The following is a 9,998-nucleotide window of genomic DNA, read 5'->3' as shown; positions in this document are numbered from 1 at the left end:
CACCCCAGGCTGCAGGCAGCGCCAAACCGCAGCGCCACTGGGGCTGCCCAATAAATGATAATTTATTGAAAGCACCCAACATAGCATGCCTGGTACAGAAAAGACAGATGTTTTTGAATATAGTACCAGAAGAGGAAATTGAGGGACTGAAAAAGTGGCATATCTTGTACAAGTCACAGAACACATAGTCTCTCTCTCTCTCTCTCTTTTTTTTTTTTTTTTTCAAAATTATGTATTTATTTCTAGTAAAAATCTCCACTCATTCTGGGGCTCCAACTCACAACACTGAGATCAAGAGTCCTATGCTCTTCCAACTGAGCCAGCCGGGCGCCCCAGTCTTTCTTTTCTTTTTTTTTTTTCAGTCTTCCTTTTAAGGTTAATCTTTAATTAAAAGACCAGTACCTTCATCACATAAAAAATTAAAATATTATAGATTAGATTAGTCCCCTTTGCCTAGCACCCTCAATCTCAAACCCTCCTTCACATTCCACAGAGACAGCTCCTGTTATCAGGTTTGTTTTCAGAATTGTTTTCTTGTGCTCTTTCCATTAAAAGTCTTTGCCTCTCAAGGGTGGTTTTATCTTTGACTCTCCCACACATTTCTTTTTTCTTCTCCCAAACATTTCTATAAAGCAGGAAAACAAAGAGCAGGAAGACTGAACTGACCAGGCACAATTCCAGCTCACTGTCAAAAAGGGAGAGATAAGATACATCTACACATGAATGGTCATGATAATATGTTTTGTTTCAGCCAGAGCATTCTTTCATCAACTCAGATGTATAACAAAGCCTTCCCTTGAACTGAGCAGGACTGTAACGGTTTCGATTGTTATTCATCAAGTAATTTAACCTCCATTAGTTACTAATTAGTATAGTGCCCTGCACAAAGATCAGCATATGCTAATTCCCTTCCCACCTTATTTTTGCATCTGTACCCAAAAGGTACACACCAGGTGTGAAAATAATTACTACTGTTTATTGAGGGTTTAACTATGTGCCACACAGGTACTTCACATGATCTTATTTAATTTTCATAACCTGGTGAAGTGGTGTTATGGCAAAGAGGCTCAAACTGAGGTAAGGCCTGCTGTATTCCAAAGTCCATGTACCTCCTAACCAGCCTGGAATATTGCCTTTGAGAATCAAATAGGTCAGTAAACGGGAAAATAAAGTCGAAAATACTATGCTACAAGTATAAAGCATTATGTCCTCCTTTATGCTTAATTGCTGTAGTTAAAAACAGACCTTTCTGAGAGGATGGTTATTCATTGTTTGAGGACAGACAATCTGGTTTGGGTATCTTCAGCTAGAAGCAACTGAACCTAAGGCTTCCTTTTTTACATTTTAATTTTTTAAAGATTTTATTTGAAAGAGAACAAGCGGAGAGAGAGGCAGAGAGGGAGAAGCAGACTTCCCACTGAGCAGGGAGCCCTAGCATGGCTGGATCCCAGGGCCCTGAGATCACGACCTGAGCCAAAGGCAGGCACCCCATTTTTATTCTTTAAGCTTTTATTTTTTTAAAGGCATTTCTACACCCAAGGTGGAACTCAAAATCACAAGGCGGAGATCAAGTCTAGCACACACTACGGAGCGAGCCAGCCAGGTGCCCCTCTAAGCCTTTCTTTACAGGGAGCAATCCCTGCCTAAAAGGGTTGATTATAAGATTTAATAAAAACGGTTATGTTGACCTAGACTAAACAATCGATATGTTAATCCATTTACGCGTACTGAGCTTGGTAATGCGGAAGTCAACCCCCACCTTTAACAAGACAGAAGCCCCCGGGCCCTTCCGCCCTGGGGAAGTTCCTTTTGAAGCCTGCTCCACGCGGATATACCTAGGCTAGCCGTTGGCTTTTTCCCGCGCAGGGGGCGGAGCGGAGCGCGAGCCCGGGAACGTGGTAGCGGAACCCCACCCCCCCGCCGGGACTACATCTCCCAGCAGGAACCACGCTAAGCCACCTGGCAAGCGGCGACCGCTGGTATTAGCTCAGAAGCCAGCGCTGTCCGTTTTCCCTCTGTCTTCCCCCAGTCTTAAACGTAAGGTCTATGAACCCGCGAGGGAAAAGAATGCGGCGGTGGCTACTTTTGCTGTGCAGCATACTGGGGATAGTAACCCCTCCTCCTCCCCTCCGCGCAAGGTTTGGGAAGCTAGGCCTGCCTTGAGTGGTTGGGCCACATCACGTGATGAGAGGAAGGCGGCCGCAGGGGAGCGACGCGTGGTGCCTTGTGAGGTCATCACTGCGCGACAACAAGCTGCAGTTGTGGGCATTCTGGATGCGGTAGGTAGTAACCTCCTGACAACTCCGAGTACTAGAAATCCTGTAAAATCTCCCTTATCTGCTCCTTCCCGGTGCCCACCCCCGCCTCGGCTCTGTTGGCTTCTCCCGGTTGGCTTGGGGAGGTTGGAGGAAGCGACGCGCTCTGTGGGCGGGCTGATGAGCCCCGAGCGAGCGACGCGTGGTGGCTCCTCCTTCGCCCATGACGCAGAGGTCACGTGACGGGCCGGGCCGCCTCTGCCGCCGCCGCTGCTTTGTAAGAGGCACATTGGCAGGTAACGAGCGGCGGCGGCGGCGGCAGCTGGTCCCGAGTCCAGCGAGAACAGCAGCGGTAATTGGCACCCTCTCTCTCTCCTTTCCTGTTCCAGAGCTCTGAGCGTGGCAGCGTGCGCTTTCTAGTCCTGGGTTCACCTCTTCTTTCCTCGAACCCTCTTCATACTGCCCCAGCGCCCACTCATGAAGACCGGGCCAAGCGTCCCTCGCCAGCTTCGTGCGTCCTCAGTATGCCCAGGCCTGGGCGCCTTCCTTCCTCTCCCTGCGGGTCGTCCCGGGCTGCTGCTTGCCTACCCGGGTCCTAGTCGGCCTGGCCCCACCCAACCCCAGGGGGCGCCTACCCCTCCCCCCTTCGGGTTTCTGCCCTGGAGGGTGTGGTTTTCTCTCCCACCTCTGTCCCTCCCTGCCTGTCCGCTGGAGCTCCCGCGCCACGCTGATGCTCCCCATCCTGATTACCTTTGGTTTTTCACGCCTGTCTCTAGTCTCGGGACTGGACGTCTTAGAGCCCAACTTCTGCGCTCTGTAGCCTTTTTCGGCTTACCTGAAGGAAGAGTTAGATTCTCCTCTTTCATTCTGGAAGGTTTTGGTGTTAGACTCTAGGGACTCAGTTTTCCTCCTCAGTCCCTGTTCCTCTAGTCTGATTTGGTCAAGAGTTTTTTAATGTAGTTTTGAGAGCGCACTGTAAATGGCAGTTCTGTTGTAATACATATTCAAAATGTTACTCTCTCATTAGTGTATTGCATCTCCGTTTTCTTTGCCTCTGTATCACTTTCCCACTTGGCTTACCCACCTTTCCCCCTCAGTTTTCAATCTGATTTTTTTGCCAGGCATCTGAAGTGCCACCACTCTGGTTTCCTATCCTTGTTCTCTCTAGTAGGTGATCCCATCATCATTCCTGTTATGTCCTGTTTGACATAATCATGTAGGTTACTACCACCTCTGTTGGATATTGGCTTCTACGTATATCCTAGGTATATGTATATGGTCGGTCTGTCAGTATTTAGGCTTACTGGTTTTCTTTAGCTCCTGTGTGTCCTAGCATTTGAGAGCTTTTGAAGGTCTTTATCAGGTATCTAAACATCATTTATTTGAAGGGCATATAATTAACTTTTTGGTGAATCCAGGTCTTTTATATTTTCTATTATGGTATACTTTTGATTATTTTTTATGATATACCAAGAGTTGTGTCAGTAGTTAGTGTATTCCACACTTTTTGTCAAGTGTTGGACATCCTAATTTTTTGTATCAGTTTGTCTCATCAGGATGGAAGGAAGCTTAATACCTAAGCTCTCCTGTATCCTAGGCATTGGGTGCCTAGATTTGATGGTACCTGTTTCAGGAAAGGGAATAAATTCCACTCTAGATGATGGAGTCTTACAGTCCACCAATATCTCTTGCCTACCTACAGTGTCTCTTGGCTGGGGCTGTCATCCTCTTATTGCTAGAACACTTACTATCATTAGTCAGAAGTTATTAGTTTCCCACACTGCTCTTCTGCTTATCTCCAGTATGTTCCATCTGATTTTTTCCTCCTTACGGCTAGTTCACATGTGGATGAGATTTTCCTCCACCACTCTCCCACTTGTTTTCCATAGCTCTGATTTCCCTATTGCTTCCTTGTTTCTGACCCTCAGAAATTAAACAATTCAGAGAAAGGAGTTTTTTGTTATGATTGAAATATGCCTGGAAGTGGTGGCATGGAAATGAGGCCATGGGAAAGGGTTGTGATAATTGCCTCTCCTGCCTGTTTCCTGCTGCTCTGGTTTCCTCTGGCCTCTCTCTTTAAATGTGGGCTGGACCAGGAGCAGTCACATGGAGCTGCCTTTAGAACAAGGCTAGAACAACAATAACACCTCACTTCCCTTTCCTGGTAACTGATGCAGCCTGTGCTGTGCTCACCCGCAGGGTCTCTTGGTATTAGCCCGAGTGACTTTTATTGTTTAGGGAGAAATGGTAGGAGAACATGGAGAAAAATGGTTAATTTCAATAGGTCCTGTGTTTTGGTGGGAACTGGTTGCTATCTCTACTCCTTTAATAGTACACTATACGTAGAAGGTATAAACCAGTGTTTGTTTGTTTTATTTATGATAGTCACACACAGAGAGAGAGAGAGGCAGAGACATAGGCAGAGGGAGAAGCAGGCTCCATGCACCGGGAGCCCGACGTGGGATTCGATCCTGGGTCTCCAGGATCGCGCCCTGGGCCAAAGGCAGGCGCTAAACCGCTGCGCCACCCAGGGATCCCTGAAAGTAGTAGTTTTGAAGTATTGATTCCCCAGTCCTTTTTATTTTTTTTAAAGATTTTGTGTATATGTTAGAGTTTGAGTGCATAGGAGTGAGGTGGGCGGGGAGCAGAGGGAGAGGGACCAGCAGACTCATTGTTTACTGAGGTCAGAGCCCCACCCAGGGCTTGATCCCAGGACCTTGAGATCATGACCTGAGCTGAGATTTGGAGTCAGATGCTTAACCAACTGAGCCACCCAGGCATCCCAAGTCCTCTGTCCTTTTTAGAAATGATGACTTAAGGGGTGCCTGGGTGGCTCAGTTGGTTAAACATCTCTGCCTTTGGCTCAGGTCATGATCCGAGGATCCTGGGATGGAGCCTACATCGGGTTCCCTGCTCAGTGGGGAGCCTGCTTCTCCTCTTGCTCCCCTTGCTTGTGCTCTGTCAAAAACAAACAAACAAAAAAGGCTTAAGATTTGTTGTTATAAGATACTTTTTTGTTTTTGGAGTAAGCCTATTTATAAAAGATTGATGCATGCCTGCTCAAAAGGAGTCTGCATGAATTCACAGATTGTGAGGTTTCTCTGTTAAGTCTGATTTAGTTTATTAATCCTGTGAGGTCAGCTCTTAATTTGAGTAAATGGAGTGTCCTTTATTTTTTATTTTTTATTTTTTTTAAAGATTTTATTTATTTATTCATGATAGTCACAGAGAGAGAGAGAGAGGCAGAGACACAGGCAGAGGGAGAAGCAGGCTCCGTGCATCGGGAGCCCGACGTGGGATTCGAATCCGGGTCTCCAGGATCGCGCCCTGGGCCAAAGGCAGGCGCCAAACCGCTGCGCCACCCAGGGATCCCCTGCAGTGTCCTTTAAAAGTGAAGTGTATTGGGACTCCTGGGTGGCTCAGCGGTTGAGTGTCTGCCTTTGGCTCGGGTAGTGATTCTGGAGCCCCGGGATCGAATCCCACATTGGGCTCCCTGCAGAGCCTGCTTCTCCCTGTCTGTCTCTCAGCCTCTCTCTCTCTGTCTCTCATGAATGAATAAAGTCTTAAAAAAGTGAAGTGTATGGCACTGGTGGTGTTGACTTGGTAAGATGGTGGATCACTGATAGGTCTTGGAAGCAGCTGTTTTCTTCCTCTTCCCTCATCCCCACCCCAGGGAGAGTGGAGATGTAACTTAAAGAAATACAAAGAGAGGAAAGACTTGGGGGGAATATCACCATGTGAGCCTGTGGTTTGATTTTGAACTAATTTTGACCTTTCAAATATTTAGGAATGGAATCCTTTTTAATTTTTTTTTCAATTTTTAAGTCCAAGAACCAAATTAGGTTTTTGTTTTGTTTTTTGTTTTTGTTTTTTAAATTAAACATTTTTAAAAGTATTTAGAGTTTGCTGGGGGTGTGTTTGGCGGGACAGAGGGAGAGAGAGACTCAAGTTGATTCCTAGCTGAGCATGACTAACAGGAGGCTCCATCTCGACCCTGAGATCATGACCTGAGCCAAAATCAAGAGTCAGATGCTTAACTGAACCACTGAGCCACCCAGGTGCCTCCCAATCAGATTTGTTTCGACAGATATGCAAACTGCATAAACTGATATTTCCTACCCTCCCTTTTAAAGTATTTCTTAGTGTTCTTTACAGTGTTTCTCTCAAAGATGCTGCATGCCCTGTATTTTTAATTTTTTCAAATTTTATTTAAGATTTTATGTATTTATTCATGAGAAACACAGAGAGGGGCAGAGACACAGGCAGAGAAGCAGGCTCCATGCAAGGAGCCTGATATGGGACTCTGGGATCACTCCTTGAGCCAAAGGCAGACACTCAGCCACTGAGCCACCCAGGCGTCTGGGATTGTGGGTTCTCTAAACATGTTGGGTGTAGAAATGACTTAAAAATCTTAAAAAGTAAATAATCGGAGTTAAAAAATTTTTGTCATAGGTTTTTGAAGACCACGTTTGTGAGTTTGTTGTCAATGCAGTGTGTATGCCAGAATGAGTTTTAATTTTCAGATAACTCATTTTCACACTGAGTGATGAAATGAATTGTATAAATATTTGGAATTAATTTACGAAATGAAGCTTGGATAAAAGTAGGTGTTTAAGACTACGTAGAATTCTATGAAAAGTTGTTAGGAATGTGTAGCTTGTTTTTCTTCGTTTTGGAACTCTGAAAGTAATAGAACGTGTATTGGGTCTAAAACTTAAAATTTCTTTTTTTATAATTTATTTATTTACTTATTTTTTTAAGGATTATTTATTTATTCATAGAGACAGAGAGAGAGAGAGAGGCAGAGGGAGAAGCAGGCTCCATGCAGGGAGCCTGACCTGGGACTTGATCCAGGGTCTCCAGGATCACGTCCTAGGCTGCAGGCAGCGCTAAACCGCTGCACCACCCGGGCTGTCCTAAAACTTAAAATTTCGTTGGGAGAAGATTTTCAAAGATTTATAGAGAATTTCATTTGGATTTGGTTCCAAGCTTACTTTTGCTGCAGCCTTGTTTCTTGCTGTTAATATAGTGTTACTATTAACCTGTTTTTATTTTTATTTATTTATTTTAAAAGATTTTATTTATTCATGAGAGATGGCAGAGAGAGAGACAGAGAGGCAGAGACACAGGCAGAGGGAGAAGCAGGCTCCATGCAGGGAGCCCGATGTGGGACTCGATCCCGGGACTCCAGGATCATGCCCTGGGCCGAAGGCAGGTGCTAAACTGCTGAGCCACCCAGGGATCCCCCTATTACCTGTTTTTAAGTTAAGATGGAACGTAGGAACTTTCTCATTTAAAATTAAACTGTGGGCAGCCCTGGTGGCTCAGCGGTTTAGCGCCGCCTGCAGCCCAGAGCGTGATCCTGGAGACCCGGGATTGAATCCCACGTCGGGCTCCCTGCATGGAGCCTGCTTCTCCCTCTGCCTATGTCTCTCTGCCTCTCTCTCTCTGTCTCTCATGAATAGATAAATAAAACATTAAAAAAAAAAAAAAGTTAAATTGTATGGGGGCACCTGGGTGTCTCAGTCTATTGAGCATCTGACTCCTGGTTTTGGCTCAGGTCATGATCTCATGGGTCGGGGGACCTAGCTCCCATATCCAGTGTCTAGCTCTGAGCTCAGTGGGGAGTCTGCTTGAAAATTCTATCCCCCCACCCCCAGTGCTTGTGCAGCACATGAGTGTGCTCTTTCTTTCAAATAAATCTTTAAAGAGAATAAAGTTATACTGTATGTACACAAGCCAATAATTGGACATTGCTCAAACTTTTTTCATGTGGTCTCAATCTTCTCATTAGATCAGTCCTAGATATTATATGTATGAAGACTTTTTTATTTTAAATATTTTATTTATTCATGAGAAACACAGAGATAGGCAGAGACACAGGCAGAGGGAGAAGCAGGCTGCATGCAGGGAGCCTGATGCGGGACTCGATCCCAGGTCTCCAGGACCAGGCCCTGGGCCAAAGGCGATGCTAAACCACTGAGCCACTGGGCTGCCTGTATGAAGACTTTTAGAAGCTCAGTTGCATCTTGTTAATGGTATCTTTCTTATATTTTTCTCTTCCCTGTGTTTTGTCTCTATTTTGTATTTCTGCCTCCTCTTTGATCCTCATACAAAACACTATCAACACTCAGTCTCAACTGAGGAAGTTGTAGACCTGACTGTACTTGCCACATAATCCTGCTGCTTTCCAAGCAGGTGGATGAAAACCTAAAACAACTTCACGGGCTTGGGCAAGGCACGTAGTGCTACCTGTATTGTGGGTCTACCTTGTTGTCATGTGTGCTCTTTGAAGGGTGTGATTTTTCATTTGCTGATAGTGTTTGGCATTGTCAAATCATTACATGAGAGAACAAGGGGGCTTAAAAAAAAAGAAATTTAGCTGAAATAGGGTCTAGGAAAAAAAAGACTGGGTTTATGACAGGCCTTACATTTATTGCTTTTAGACCAAATCAGTTTGTTCCTCTGCTTCTGAAATTTCCATTGTATGAGAGATTTTAGGATCAGGCTAACCGATACTGTTTTAAGTAAGAAAACCTACTTTAGAAAATTTGAGAAAATCTAAAGAAAAATTAATCATGGTTTACCATTTTAGTAGAAATCCTTTTTTAAAGGTTATTTTATTTTATTTTTTAAAGATTTTATTTATGAGAGACAGAGAGGGAGGCAGAGACACAGAAAGAGAAGTAGGCTCCATGCAGAGAGTCCAATGTGGGACTTGATCCTGGGTCTCCAGGATCATGCTCTGGGCTGAAGGCAGGTGCCCAATTGCTGAGCCACCCTGGTTCCAAGATTTGTTTATTTTAGAAAGAGAGCATGAGTCATGGGAAGGGTGGGGAGAGGGAAAGAGAGAATCTCAAGCACACTCCACAGAGCTTGACTTGGGGCTCCATCCCATGAGCCCACGATCATGACCCAAGGCAAAACCTAGAGTTGGGACGCTTAACTTGGCCATCTAGGCATCCCAGAAATCCTTTTTTTCCCTTTTATGTAAAGCATATGCTTAAAGTGGAATAATAATTTTATACTTAATGATTTTTTTTTTTACCTAATGATTTTTTATTGAGAAATAGAGAATATATTACCAAAGAAGGTATATGAGGTATGAAAAGACATGTAGAGTTTTCAAAAACAAGAATGAAATGACTAGGGCAGCCTGGGTGGCTCAGTGGTTTAGTGCCTGCCTTCGGCCCAGGGTGTGTGATCCTGGAGTCCCGGGGTCGAGTCTCATGTTGGGCTCCCTGCATGGAGCCTGCTTCTCTCTCTGCCTCTCTCTCTCTCTCTCTCTCTCTGTCTTTCATGAATAAATAAAAAAAATAAAATCTTAAAAAAAAAAAAGAATGAAATGACTAGCCGAGAAATACAGAATTACTGTTACCTAAAAGCTCCCTGTCATTTCCTGAGGCATTCCTTTCCCTCTTTCCCAGAGGTAACCATTACTCTATATTTTGAGTTTGTTTTTTTACATTTTTTTTCTTTCTGGGGGGGTGGTTCAGTTGGTTGGGCATCTCTCTGCCTTTGGCTCAGGTCATGATACCATGGTGCTAGGACTGAGCCCCACGTCAAGCTCCCTGCTCAATGGGGAGCATGCTTCTCCTGCTCTGCCTGCTGCTCCCCCTGCTTGTCCTGTCTCTCTCAAAATCTTTTATTTATTTATTTATTTATTTATTTATTTATTTATTTATTTATTTATTTATTCGAATAACACAGAGAGTGGGGCAGAGACATAGGCAGAGAGAAGCA

At 44.7% G+C, this 9,998-nt stretch overlaps 1 protein-coding gene across 4 annotated transcripts in view; it reads left to right on the top strand.

Annotated features, from left to right (window-relative positions):
• Positions 1-1,949: 1,949 nt before the first annotated feature.
• The window catches only part of UBAP2 (ubiquitin associated protein 2), a 124,843-nt gene continuing 116,794 nt past the window's right edge, over positions 1,950-9,998 (top strand). For 2 of the 4 annotated variants that reach the window (XR_005366923.1, XM_038552615.1), the window contains exon 1: positions 2,583-2,607. The gene's annotated coding sequence lies outside the window, so the exon portion shown is untranslated. Of the gene's footprint in view, positions 2,280-2,493; positions 2,608-9,998 lie in introns of those variants that run through there. The other 2 variants (XM_038552617.1, XM_038552616.1) reach the window with 2 other exon arrangements.

This window comes from Canis lupus, chromosome 11 (genome assembly GCF_011100685.1).
Source record: "Canis lupus familiaris isolate Mischka breed German Shepherd chromosome 11, alternate assembly UU_Cfam_GSD_1.0, whole genome shotgun sequence".
Lineage (NCBI taxonomy): Eukaryota > Metazoa > Chordata > Mammalia > Carnivora > Canidae > Canis > Canis lupus.
The sequence above is the reverse complement of the archived record's forward strand: the minus strand, read 5'-3'. Positions and strand labels throughout refer to the sequence as shown.